Genomic DNA, 14,138 nt, shown 5'->3' on the forward strand with positions numbered 1-14,138 from the left:
GTACCCCCGTAATATATCTCTTGTATCCTTGAGAGCCCTATCTTCTTCTATGTTGTCACAAGTGTTGTCCTGACAGCAATTGCCTCTCAGATATTCATTCCATATATCTATGGTTTACTAATTGGCCTATAATTCAGTGTAAAGAGCCATTTGGGAGGGAGGACAAATAGGATGAAGATATCAGAGATGGGGAGATGAAAGCTGACCTTCTGTCTTGGTACAAAAAAGGTCCTTGGGAAAGCTCTCTGAGTCCTTAGTAGGTGTTGAGTTGTTTCATGAAGAGATTGTCTTGATCTGAGCCGTCTACAAATGGGAATTAGAAGCTGGGGTCCTCTCAGAAGCATCTGGACTTCCTGCTCTTACAGTTCCTGGAAATCAGAGAGTTTATATCATTAATTTCTTTATCCCAAAACCCAAGTTTGGGAAGGTCACAGTTGTTTTCCTGACAGCTCATGGCTTTTATTCTTTTTGCCCAGAAGAAAAATGTCCTAAGGAAGAAGTGAAAGACAAGTACTATGTCCTCATCTCAGGGTAAACTCCTCCACGCTTTGGATTCCTATAGTTCAGTTTGTGTCTGACACTGATATCTGGGAGAGAGAAGTGCTTCTAGTCGACTCTTAATCATATCAGTCTTTTCACCATTATTATTCTGATTACCATTCCCTGACAGTTACTCATTATATTTCTGAATTAATAGGTGAGAATGGCTAGCAGTTTCTTTTTTCATTTCTTCCATTTTTTTAGTAAATTTTTGCTTATTTTATTGGCTATTTCTATATTTACATTTCAAATGCTATTTTCTTTCCAAATTTCCTCTCCATAAGGTTGTAACTGGACCGACTCCCCTTCTTTTACAACCCTCCTTACTGCACCTTGACCTTTCCTTGAACTGGGAACCAAACCTGAGAAGGACCAAGGGCTTCTACATCCATTGGTGCCCAAGGAATCCATCCTCTGCCACATATGCTGTTGGAGCCATAGGACTTTCCATGGGCAGATTTTGAATATTGGTTTAGTGTCAGAAAGCTCTGGTTTGTTGGAATAGTTGTTTTTATGGGGTTGAAAGTCCCTTCAGCTCTTGTAATCCTTTCTAAATATCTACCAAGAAGAGACATGCTTTCTGTTCACCAGTTTACCACTAACATTCACTTCTGTATTTAACATGCTCTAACTATGACTCTCTGGAAAGATCTTTCTCCAGTTCTTGGCAGCATGCACCTCTTAGCTTCATCAATCTTATGTAATTTTGGTGTCTCCTACACCTATGAGGTTTGGTGGAATTTTAACATGGATTATGCACAACTGGGTCAAGAATGTAGAATCCACAAATGACAATGCCAAATAGATGCCATTCTCTACTTATGAAACTATTGAAGTTAAGTTTTCCCTGGACCTCAAGACATTCCTCTCACTGTCCATCCTCCTGAACCTTATGTTTGGCCTGAACAAAGAATCAGGTTAAAAAACCCTCAACCCTCATGTCAGAACCTTGGAAATAAGGAAGGGAGATATTAGAGAACTGATTATCTTTTGGGACTACAGAACCACATTCTAGAGTTGATATTGTCCTTTGCTTTACTGATGTCTGTGATTATTGGATAAAATAAGGATTTGGGAGTTTATCATTTGAAGTAGGTACACAATATTTACACTGTTATATTCACTTTATCATTGGGCCAAAATCATTGCAAAAAATGGAATTTTAAAACAGAATTTTTGAGTAAACATTCAGGAATATTTATAAAGTTCCCTATCAAGGAATGTACAATAAGAAATTGAAACACAATATTCATTCAATTAAAGGTCTGTAGGGAGAATACTGGCCTTTGGGAAACAGAGAAAACCTACAAAATTTTTATGTATTTCACAGGAATGAACCTGGGAAAAATTATTATCTAGAAGAATCTCCTGCACTCCATTTTCTTAAATCGTTTATACACATGCCAAACCCATGGCTAACTTTCCCCATTCAAAGCATGTAACCACTAATGAAGAAAAGAGATTTCAACAGTTTTAGAATGATGGACTATGTAAAGGTTTCCACTGTGTCACAGGAGACGTACCTGGAAAGGGCACTCAAAATCTGGTCAATGTAGGGAAATCTGTTTAGCAGGTAGGACATGGCAGTTCACAGTGACATCATGATTTGGCCCTACTGCAAGTATCTCTTGTAACCTGGACTCCCTAGCTGCTTCTGTGACATCACAAGTGTTGTTGTGGCTGCAACTGCCTCTCTGATATTCTTGCAGTACCTCTAGGGTTTAATAATTGACCTCTAATTCACGGTAAACAGCCATATGGGAGGGAGAACAAAGAGGATAAAGATTTCAGTGATGTGGAGAAGGAAGCTGGCCTTCTATCTTTGTATAAAAAAAGGAAGATGTACATCATCCTTGGGATAGCTCAGAGTCCTTAGTAGGGATTGAGTGGGATCTCTGAAGAGTTAGGCTTGATGTGAATCTTCCACATATGGGAATCAGGAGCTGGGAGCCTTTCAGAAGCATCTGGACTTACCTGTTCATATCATTCCTGGAAGTCAAAGAGTTTATATCATTATTTTTTTTTATTCCAAAGCCAAGTGATGGGCAGGGCACAGTTGTTTTGCTGAGATCTCATAGCCTTATTCTTTTTGTCAAGAAGAAAATGGTCCTAAGGAAGAAGGGAAAGACAAGTATTGAGTCCTCGCCTCAGAGTAAATTCCACCATGCTCTGGATGCCTATAGTGCAGTTTTTGTCTGATACTGATATCTGGGAGAGAGAAGTGTTTCTAGTTGAGTCTTCATCATCTCAGTCTTTCCATTAGTATTACTCTGACTATCATTCCATGAAAATGACTTTTACATTTCTGAGTCAATAGCTGTGAATACTTCGCAGTGTTCTTTTCTTAAATTTCTTTATTTCTTTTTATTTTTTTAGCAAATTTTATTCCTGTTTTAATTGGGTATTTCTATATTTGAAATGTTATTTCCTTTCCCTATTACCTGCACATATGATCCCTTACCGGCCCCACTCCTCTTTTTCTATAACTCCCCTACTGTCCGTTTTCAATTCACTGATTTGCCTCTAGAATTCACTTCTTTATTTGATATGCTCTAGCTGTGTCTCACAGGAAAGATCTCTATACAGTCCCTGGCACAATGCACTTCTTAGCTCCATCAATCTTATCTAGTTTTGGTGACTGATGTGTATATATTTTTGCCACATGTACGGCCTGCTCTGAATGGGATTTCCTCAGTCTCTGCTCGAAATTCATAGATATTATTGTGTCCACCTTTTGAAAAGGATTAAAGCATGCACATTTTGTGTATCATTTTATTGAGCTTCCAGTTGTCTGTGAACTGCATCTTTGGTAATTTTAGCTTTTGTGCCAATATCCACTTTTGGTGATTTCATAAAATGTGTGATTTCATACCATTTTGTGATTGGGTAACCTCAATCATTATGATATCTTCTAGATCATCCCATTTGTCTTTGGCTTTCTTGAGATAATTGGTTTTAAGAGTTGAGTAGTACACAATTGTTTAGATGTACTACATTTTCTGTATTCATTCCTCTGATGAATGCCATTACGGATTCTTCTAGCTCTTGGGTATTATACATAAGGCAGCTCCCAGAAATGAACCCACACACCTATGGGCACTTTACTTTTGACAAAGGAGCCAAAACCATTCAATGGAAAAAAGAGCATTTTCAGGAAATGGTGCTGGTTCAACTGGAGGTCAGCATGTAGAAGAGTGCAAATCGTTCCATGCTTATCACCGTGTGCAACGCTTAAGTCCAAGTGGATTAAGGACCTCCAAATCAAACCAGATACAGTCAAACTAATAGAAGAAAAACTAGGCCAGCATCTCAAACACATGGGCACTGGAAAAAATTTCCTGAACAAAACACCAATGGTTTATGCTCTAAGATCAAGAATTGACAAATGGGGTCTCATAAAACTGCAAAGCTTCTGGAAGGGAAAGGACACTGTGGTTAGGATAAAATGGCAACCAAGAGATTGGGAAAAGATATTTACCAATCCAACAACAGATAGAGGGCTTATATTAAAAAGATGCAAAAAACCCAAGAAGTTAGACAAATAACCCTATTAAAAAATGGGGTTCAGAAATAAACAAAGAATTCACAGCTGAGGAATTCCGAATGGCTGAGAAACACCTAAAGAAATGTTCAACATCTTAAGTCATAAGGGAAATGCAAATCAAAACAACCCTGAGATTTCACCTCACACCAGTGAGAATAGCTAAGATCAAAAACTCAGGTAAAAATAGATGCTGGCGAGGATGTGGAGAAAGAGGAACACTCCTCCACTATTGGTGGGAGTGCAAACTGGTACAACCATTCTGGAAATCAGTCTGGAGATTCCTAGGAAAATTTCACATTGAACTACCTGAGGATCCAGCTGTACCACTCTTCGGCATATACCCAAAAGATGCCCCAACATATAAAAAAGACACATGCTCCACTATGTTCATCACCCCCTTATTTATAATAGCCAGAAGCTGGAGAGAACCCAGATGCCCTTCAACAGAGGAATGGATACAGAAAATGTGGTACATTTACTCAATGGAGTATTACTCAGATGTCAAAACAATGCCTTTATGAAATTCATAGACAAATGGTTGGAGCTTGAAAACATCATCCTGAGTGAGGTAACCGAATCACATAAAAACACACATGGCATGCACATGATAAGTGGCTATTAGCACAACTGCTTGAATTACCCTAGATGCATAGAACACATGGAACACAAGATGGATGATCAAAATGCGAATGCTACACTCCTTCTTTAAAAGGTGAATAAGAATACCCTTGGCAGGGAATAGAGAGGAAAAGATTAAAACAGACACAGGAGGAACACCCATTCAGAGCCTGCCCTACATGTGGCCCTTACATATACAGCTACCCAATTATACAAGATGGATGAAGCAAAGAAGTGCAGGCCGACAGGAGGCGGATGTAGATCGCTCCTGAGAGACACAGCCAGAATACAGCAAATACAGAGGAGAATGTCAGCAGCAAACCACTGAACTGAGAATAGGACACCCGTTGAAGGAATCAGAGAAAGAACTGGAAGAGCTTGAAGGGGCTCGAGACCCCAAAAGTACAACAATGCCAAGCAACCAGAGCTTCCAGGGACTAAGCCACTACCTAAAGACTATACATGGACTGACCCTGGACTCTGACCCCATAGGTAGCAATGAATATCCTAGTAAGAGCACCAGTGGAAGGGGAAGCCCTGGGTCCTGCTAAGACTGAACCCCCAGTGAATATGATTGTTGTGGGGAGGGCGGCAATGGGGTGAGGATGGAGAGTGGAACACCCATATAGAAGGGGAGGGGAGGAGTTAGGTGAATGTTGGCCCGGAAACCAGGAAAGGGAATAACACTGGAAATGTAAATAAGAAATACTCAAGTTAATAAAAAAAAAGAAAAGAAAAGAAATGGCATGCTAAAAAAAAGAAGTTAAAAACATATATGATATTTTTTAAAAGGCATTTTTTTCCATCCACTCTATGTTGGGAAGCCAAATAAGCAGGTTTTTCTTTGTTTTTATTTTGATAACTGTCACTGAATCTCCTTTGTCAAATAAATAAGTTTATTTTTCTTCTGCTTGCATCCTGTCTGACCTTCCGATTGCTTTTAGCAACAGACCTCAGAACAGATGAAGGTAACGGGGGTAGAGACATTACAGTTGTTGTCCTGCTTTGTACCCGAGGCTGTCAGAAAGTGTTCAGTAGTTTAAGGTGCTAAGTCCTGGAATGGCTTGTTGTATAACATATAGCTTTAAGTCTTGTTAGGATAAAAGTTTCAAGAGCTTGGTAGGACTTACTTCTAAAGTATATACTAATAAGTATTAATAAAAATAGTAAAAATAGCAATAAACAATAATAAGAATAGGTGACTGGGATTTTTAATGAAAGGAATAATGGCAATTTTATTGACCAAACTTTTAAGATAGAAAAGGTTTCTTAAACATTCTGCAGAGGAAGACAAAATTCTCAAAGGAGCATGCTGAATGTGGTAGTTTAATGTCTTTTCCTAGCAAGAATTCATAGGCAAAAAAAGCTAAGGAAAGAACTGTTGAGTGTGATTTTATGCAGAAAAGGAGTAAACCTGCATGTTTTTCACATGGAAGGATGGGCTGTGTCATATGCCATCATTGCTTATACATGGGAAGTATAGCCTCAGCTTTCAAATGTAGTTGTGTGACTTGATATGGATGGTAAATGCTGAAGGATGTGATAGGTTGTTGAGTCCAGGACAATGATGTAAGGGATAACACAGGGGTCATGCATTTTTTTTCCTTCTTGTCTCACTCTTCTGTTGTTACAATTGCCATGAATGATCTCATCATTCAGGGGACTGGAGTGAACAAAATGATTTTGAGGAGCATGGGAGCAGATTCTTCAAAGATCATGTAGAATATGAAAGCTGAATGCTGATATCTAATGCTATTAGATTTGTGAATTTGCTTCTTTGTTGTCATTGTAGACAACATAAACAATGTGGATGTACCAAAAGTGAAATAATAATGGAACGTTTATATGTTAATATTATGAATATTTCGTATCATTTATTTTCTCCCCCTCCATCACTTTTTACAATAAACTAAATGTACTCAAAAAAAAAAAAAAAAAGGACATAAGCGGTAAGCAGAAGAGTAAATCTGAATAATAATAAAGTCTGTTAAAACAAACATGAAAAGGGCTAGAAGCGAGCAAGCAACCCATGGAGAAAGACCAATATACCTCTTGAAAATAAAGTGAACATTGGAAAATAAGTGCTGTAATTGGAAGTAAAAGGTACAGCAAGTCCTACAGTTAGGACAGTGATGGCACCCAGGCTACTGTACTCCAAGAATCTATAGTAAAACTTAAAATTGTGACAAAGCAATTGATTTCATAATGGTCACTGGATCTACATATTCAGTCTTCAATAATGTACTGTGACAATTACCTGATCAAAAGGTACCATTCACGGTAGCAAAAGGAAAACTCCCTTAATGTCTCTGAAGCAGCAAACATGCCATTGACATAGGCAAGGGGATAATAACTCACCTGTTATTAATCATGTCTCATTGCCCCCCTTCTTCCTGTTTCCTTCTGGCAAGAGGCCTCTTGCATAAACAGAAAGCAAGCATCATCTTTTTGAAAAATTAGACACAGTTCGACTTACATATACTAACAAAGTTAACCTTTTTTCTGTTTACCAAAAGAATATCTTCTTTGTGAAAGTCCTGAACCGTATTAAAAAGATAGTTGGACTAAAACTCACACTTGTAGTTTCAGATTAGTAGTGAAGAATCCTAGGTATATTGGGAGAATCTATCTTCCCATACCTGTCCCTAAAACATAATCCCATATTTATTCAACTAACCAGATCATTTGTGCATATGTAGATTAAATAATGCACACTCTGGAAGCAAAGGGAGAGATACAGTCTATATTACCAGCTGAAAGAGATGGGCATCCTGATATCCTCACAGTCTCACTGGAGTTGTTGTCATTACTTGAGAAGAAACTGGGCTATTTATCATATGAACTATCCAAGATATGAGGGACTGGCAATAGAGGGTAGAGACTACCAACCCCATAGTTCCGATCTCATATACACTCAGAAGTCTGAATCTCCAGTAAAGTATGTAGATTTTCTTGTTCTTGGAAGATGTATTCTTCAGGTGCTTTTTGCAAAGGAGATAAAATTAACATTTGAATGACCATTTCAGAATGAGTTAAAAGTGGGCAAATACCTTAGACCCTATTCTTTCATGGATTTCAAAATTCTTCAGTCCTGTCTGTTGATGGCCTCAGAAGTTTCACAGGTTGACACCCTTACAACAGAGAGATAACCTCCTCCTCTCTCCTGAAGCTCAAAATAATTGAACAAGGGACACTGAGGCACTGGTCCAAGAGTTATAATCACTTAGCTAGCAAGGGTGAGCTAGGAATGTTCACATTTCTATATTAGGAGGACAACAATATTGGCAAAAATCTGGGGGAGGCAAAAGGAACCTGTATCATAGAATGGTTGCTGTAATCCCACTGTTCTCAACTCCGGAGGTACTAGACAGGTTTGAGAGATTATTTGTGTGTGTGGGTATTGCTCTGCCTGGATACCAGGGTTTTGGAGAAACAGCAAATCCTAGATACCCCAGAACACATGGGGATACTAGAACCTAATCTGCGTGGAGACAGATGGTATGGAGTTTGATACTTGATAGTTCATTGTGGTTTAAGTCCTAGAATTTCAAGGTTCCTCAGAATGTTTTCATCTTTTTTTTTCACAAAACACATGAAAAGACACTGCATGAAGGATTTACATGAACATTTTAGGGCCATGAAAACACCTTGTGTGCATCTCTCTAAACAACTGGACCTTGTAGCCTCAGGAATGATCACTTGTCTAAAGGCTATATTAGCTGCCCCTCTTCTGTGAAAGAAGCAAGGTAGTTAATTCTGTGTCAGCATTTTATACTCCTATCAGACAAGAGAGTTGAAGCCTTTCTACAAGGAACACCACAATCTGGCTTCTATTATTTTTCTCATCTATATTAACTGGATTATTCCTTATTTACATTTCGATTGCTATTCCCCTTCCTGGTTTCCGGGCTAACATCCCCCAACCCCTCCCCCTCCCTTTCTATATTTGTGTTCCCCTTGCCAACCTACCCCCATTACCACCCTCCCCCCAATAATAACACTCACTGGGGGTTCAGTCTTGGCAGGATCAAGGGCTTTCCCTTCCACTGGTGCTCTTACTAGGCTATTCATTGTCCCTATGAGTTTGAAGCCAGGGTCAGTCCAAGTATAGTCTTTAGGTATTGGCTTAGTCCCTGGGAGCTCTAGTTGTTTGGCATTGTTGTTCATATGGGGTCTTGAGCCCATTCCAGCTCTTTCAGTGCTTTCTCTGATTCCTTCAACTGGGGCCCCGTTTTCAGTTCAGTGGTTTGCTGCTGGCAGTCGCCTATGCATTTCCTGTATTCTGGCTGTGTCTCTCAGGAGAGATCTATATCCAGTTCCTGTCAGTCTGCACTTCTTTGCTGCTTCATCCATCTTATCTAGTTTGGTGGCTGTATATATATGGGCCACATGTGGGGCAGGCACTGAATGGGTGTTCCTTCTGCCCCTGTTTTAAAATTTGCCTCCCTATTTTCTCCCAAGTGTATTCATGAGACCCTGGCTTCTATATGTCCCTGTTGCACACTTACAGATACTATTCCTGCACCATCCTGGAGTGTAGTTAAGAAGACCCACTTGACATAAATCCTGTTACCCTGTTGTGTGGTGTAGACCCACAGATGCTCATCACTGACTGTCCAAGGTAACAACAATGGTCCAATTTATCTAGACAGACCTAATGGATTACTGCAAAACCCCATCCCAAGAAAGACACTAATGCAATAGTCAGCACAGTTGGTAGTATTTTCATTAAACATTGAGCAAGGTATCGAGTAGCTTCAATAGTTACTGTTATTGAAATTATTTCACGGAAGCCTTAGGGCCAGGTACCTAGGCCCAGAGAAGAGAACTGATTTATCACTCTGACTCAGGATGTCAAATAAGGAAAGGGGAAACCTGTCATCTTGTACATCCACAGACATTATGCTTTGGATACTCCACATGTCTTTTATAATACAGAGACAAAATTGTCCTTTTTGCTGAGTAAAGGACATTAAGAATTTAGAGAAGGTCTTGGCTCTCCAAGAGAATATTTGGATTCCCCTATGATCTGCTAGGCTTACTACTATGGACATCAAAGAGATGTCTGCCTTGTGACTAAAGGTAACAAGATCACTGACCTGGATTCCCAACAAGTGTCCCTAAAACCCATGATCATACTGACCTGCTACCTGAGACTTCACAGTATAAATAAGATGTGAGCATGCAAAAGAATCAAATGGCTACCTTGAATCACAGGTTGGTAGTGAACAGGAGAAGGAAAGATCATTCTTTCAGAAACAATTGGCAGTTTTCTGGTAATTCAGCTTGACCAGGCTACCTGTCTTGGGTCCACAGAACTCTATGAATTGCCAGTAACAATGTATATTATAACTACCTACATTGAACGGCATGGCAGGATATGTCAAAGACAGACGTCAGGTTTATATTGTACATTAAATAATCTAGAACATTACAAAATTAATGTATATCATACATTAATATATATTCCCCTATCATATAAAAATGTAATTTAAATTAATGAATTAAGACATAAAACCCAACTTTAACTTCATTGCATATTAACATGAATATTCTCAAATACATTAAAATAATGATTTATGGACATATTTGTGTTATCAGACATACACCATAAAAGTCATAAACCTTTCTCTTCAATAATACTATTACCTACCCCAATTGGTTTCTATTTCTACCATTCTCTGCAAAATCAACAACCTGCCCACTAGTCCCCCTCTTCTCGCTCAGGGCCCATACAACATGGGGGTGAATAACGTGAAACTTTACCAGGCATCTGGTTCTTAATTCAGGGCCATTTACTGCTTTACCATCCATACATTCCCCTGAATAAGACATCTCTATGGTCTAATTAATGAATGATCATCACAACTGCGATGTCATACATTTAGTATTTTTTTTTCGGCTGCCTTCAGTCAACATACCTGCTCAAGATGTTTTGCAGGTAAGCCATGGCAGGTCTCAGTGACATCATCATTAGGACCTCCTGGAAAAATCTCTTGTATCCTGGAGGGCTCTAGCTTCTTCTGTGATGTTACAGGTGTTGTCGTGAAAGCAACTGCCTCTCAGATATTCATTCATTACCTCTAGGGTTTACTAAATGGCCTTTGATTCAGAGCAAACAGCCATTTGGGAGGGAGAAGAAAGAGGATGAAGATATCAGAGATGGGGAGAAGAAGCTGGCCTTCTACCTTGGTATAAAAAAAATGAAGAAATATCTTGTCCATGGTAAAGCTCAGTGAATCTTGTGTAGGGTTTAGTTGGTTTGATGAAAAGATAACATTGATCAGAGCCTTCCTCATATGGGAATCAGGAGCTGGGAGCCTCTCAGCAGCTGGACTTCCCTGCTTGTTATGGTTCCTGGATGTCAGAGAGTTTATAACATTAACTTGTTTATCCCAAATCTGAGTGTTGGGAAGGGTACAATAGTTTTCTTGAGAACTCATGGCTTTTGTTCTTTTTGCCCAGAAGAAAATGTCCTAAGGAATAATGGAAATATAAGCATTGTGTCCTAAGCTCGGTATAAAGTGAGCATGCTTTGGATTCCTATAGTACAGTTTGTGTCTGACACTGATATCTGGGAGAGAGAAGTGCTTCTAGTTGAGACTTCACCATCTCAGTCTTTCACTAGTATTACTCTACTACCCTTCCCTGATAGTGATCCTCTAGATTTCCGAGTTAATGGATGTGATTATCTGGCAGTTCTCTTTTCTTCAATTTCTTCCATTTTTTTTTATTTTTTAGCAAATTTTATTGCTTTTTTAACTGGATGTTTCTATATTTACATTTAAAATGTTTTTTCCCTTTCCCAGTTTCCTGCCCATAAGATCCCTACCTGTTCCCTTCCCCTAATCCCCCTTAAGTCCTTCCTTTAATCCCCCTTAACTCCACTTGGCATGCCCTTGAACTAGGAGAGAATCCTAGGGAGGACCAAGGGCTTCTCCTTCCATTGGTGCACAACAAGGCCATCCTCAGCCACATATGCAGTTGTAACCATAGGTCTGTCAATGCACATTCTTTGAATATTGGTCTAGTACCAGAAAGATCTAGTTTTTTGGCATTGTTGTTTTCATGGTGTTGAAAGCACCTTCAGCTCTTGTAATCCTTTTTCAAAATCTTCCAACAAGAGGTCTGTTTTCAGTACACTGTTTGCCACTAGCATTCTTGTATGTAGTTGACCGGCTCTAGATATGTCTTTCAGGAAATATCTACATCTGGTTCCTGGCAGAATGCACTTCTTAGCTTCATCAATCTTCTCTAGTTTTGGTGGCATATATATATATATATATATATATATATATATATATATATATATATATACACACACACAAACACACTTTTGGTTTCTCCTACAACTATGAGGGTAGGTGGAATGTTAACATGGATTCTGCATAACTTTGTCAAGAATGTAGAATCCACAAATGACAATGCCAAATAGACTACCTCCTGTTCTTATGAACCTATTGAACTTGAGGTTTCACTGGACCTCAAGCCATTCCTCTCCCTGTACATCCTCCTGAATCTTATGTTTGGCCTGAAGTAAGATCATGGTAGAACATCCAAAACCCTCAAGTCTGGCCATGGGAACACAGGAAGATACATTTTTGAGAACTGATATCTAATGGGACTACAGAACCACATTCTGTAGTCCATGTTGTCCTTTGCTTTACTGATGTCTGAAAAATTTTGGATACAATGAGGATTTGGGAGTTTATCATTTGAAGTAGATACACAATTTTAAACTTATATTCACTCTAAAGCTGGGCCTTCTTTGAAGCCAAAATCATTGCAAAAAATTGAACTGGAAAACAGAATTTTTGAATACACATTCAGGAATATATGTAAAGTCCACTATCAAGGAATGTACAGTAAGAAAATGTAATACAATATTCTTTCAATTAAAGGTCTGTTGGGAGAATACTGCCCTTTGAGAAACAGAAAACCCCTAGGAAATTGAATTGTCTTTCACAGGAATGGTCCAGTGAATAAAATTATTTTCCAGAAGATTCTCCTCCACTCCAAGTTCCTAGTTCTTTTCTACCCATGCCAAGCCCCTAACTAATTTTCACCATTCAGAGCATGTAACCACTAATGATGCAAAGAGAGGTCTCTTTCTTTATGGAGATGGAGTATGTAAAGATTTCCACTGTTTCAAACGACACACTCCTGGAAAAGACACCCTCTAATCTTGGCAATGTAAGGAAAGCTGCTCAGCAGGAGGCCATGGCAATTCTCAGTTACATCATAATTAGGCCCTCCCTGAAAAATCACTTGTGTCCTGGAGAGCCCTACCTTCTCCTGTGATGTCACAAGTTTTGTTGTGTCTGCAAATACCAATCAGATATTCTTTCAATACCTATAGGGTTAACTAATTGGCCTCTAGTTCAGAGCAAACAGCAATTTGGGAATGAGAACAAAGAGGGTGAAGAGCTCAGCGATGGGGAGAACAAAGATGGCCTTCTGTCTTGGTAGAAAAAAAATGAAGAAATATGTCGACCCTGGAAAATTTCACTGAGTCTTTGGTAGGAGTTGAGTAGGTAAGTTGAAGAGATAGAATTGATCTGAGCCTTCCACATATGGGATCAGGTGTTCAGACTCGGTCAGAAGAATCTGGACTTCCCTGCTTCTAGTGATTCCTGTAAGTCAGGGAGTTTATATCATTAATATCTTTATAACAAAAGCCATTTGTTGGGAAGGGGGCTGTCCTTTTCCTTAGAGCTCATGGCTTTTATTTTTTTGCACAAAAGAAAAAAGTCCTAAGGAAGAAGTGAAAGACAAGTATTATGTCCTTACTCAGAATAAACTCCTCGATTATTTGGATAACCTTAGTTCAGTTTGTGTCTGATACTGGTATTTGGGAGTGAGACATGTTTCTAGTTCATCATATCAGTCTTTTCAATAATATTTCTCTGACTCCTGATCGTGACCCCTTAGATTTCTCAGTCAATATGTGTTTAAATGGCAGTTTTCTTATCTTTAACTTATTTACTTTTTTTATTTTTTAGCATTTTTTTGCTTTATTAATTTGATTTGTCCATATTTACATTTCAAATATTTTTGCCTTTCCCTGTTTCCTGCCCATAAGATCCCTAACCGGTCCCCCTACCTTTTTTGTATAATCACTCTTACTGCATTTTGACATTCCCTTGAATTGGTAATAAAACCTCATTTAGACCAAGGGCATCTCCTTCCATTGGGGCCGAACAAAACCAGTCTCTGCTACATATGCAGTTCGAGCCATAGGGCTATCCATGTACAATCTTTCAATATCCATATAGTACCAGAAGACTCTGTTTCGTTGGCATTGATTTTCTTTATTTTTTTTGTTTGTTTGTTTGTTTGTTTTGTGGTATTTATTTCCCTACTTTTCTTTCTTTTTTTTTATTAACTTGAGTATTTCTTATATACATTTCAAGTGTTATTCCCTTTCGCGGTTTCC

General features: G+C 38.8%; 1 long non-coding RNA gene across 3 annotated transcripts in view; it reads right to left on the reverse strand.

The window, feature by feature from the left end:
- LOC108351177 (uncharacterized) overlaps positions 1-11,561 on the reverse strand; it is a 17,236-nt gene extending 5,675 nt beyond the window's left edge. Inside the window, exons 1-3 of one of the 3 annotated variants that reach the window (XR_010062378.1) lie at positions 10,624-11,561; positions 2,515-2,649; positions 207-368 (exon numbers count right to left, since the gene is read on the reverse strand). This is a non-coding gene — a long non-coding RNA (uncharacterized LOC108351177). Of the gene's footprint in view, positions 1-206; positions 2,650-10,623 lie in introns of all 3 variants that reach the window. The other 2 variants (XR_010062379.1, XR_010062380.1) reach the window with 2 other exon arrangements.
- Between the last annotated feature and the right edge of the window lie 2,577 nt (positions 11,562-14,138).

Source organism: Rattus norvegicus (assembly GCF_036323735.1).
Source record: "Rattus norvegicus strain BN/NHsdMcwi chromosome Y unlocalized genomic scaffold, GRCr8 chrY_unlocalized_31, whole genome shotgun sequence".
Classification (NCBI taxonomy): Eukaryota; Metazoa; Chordata; class Mammalia; order Rodentia; family Muridae; genus Rattus; species Rattus norvegicus.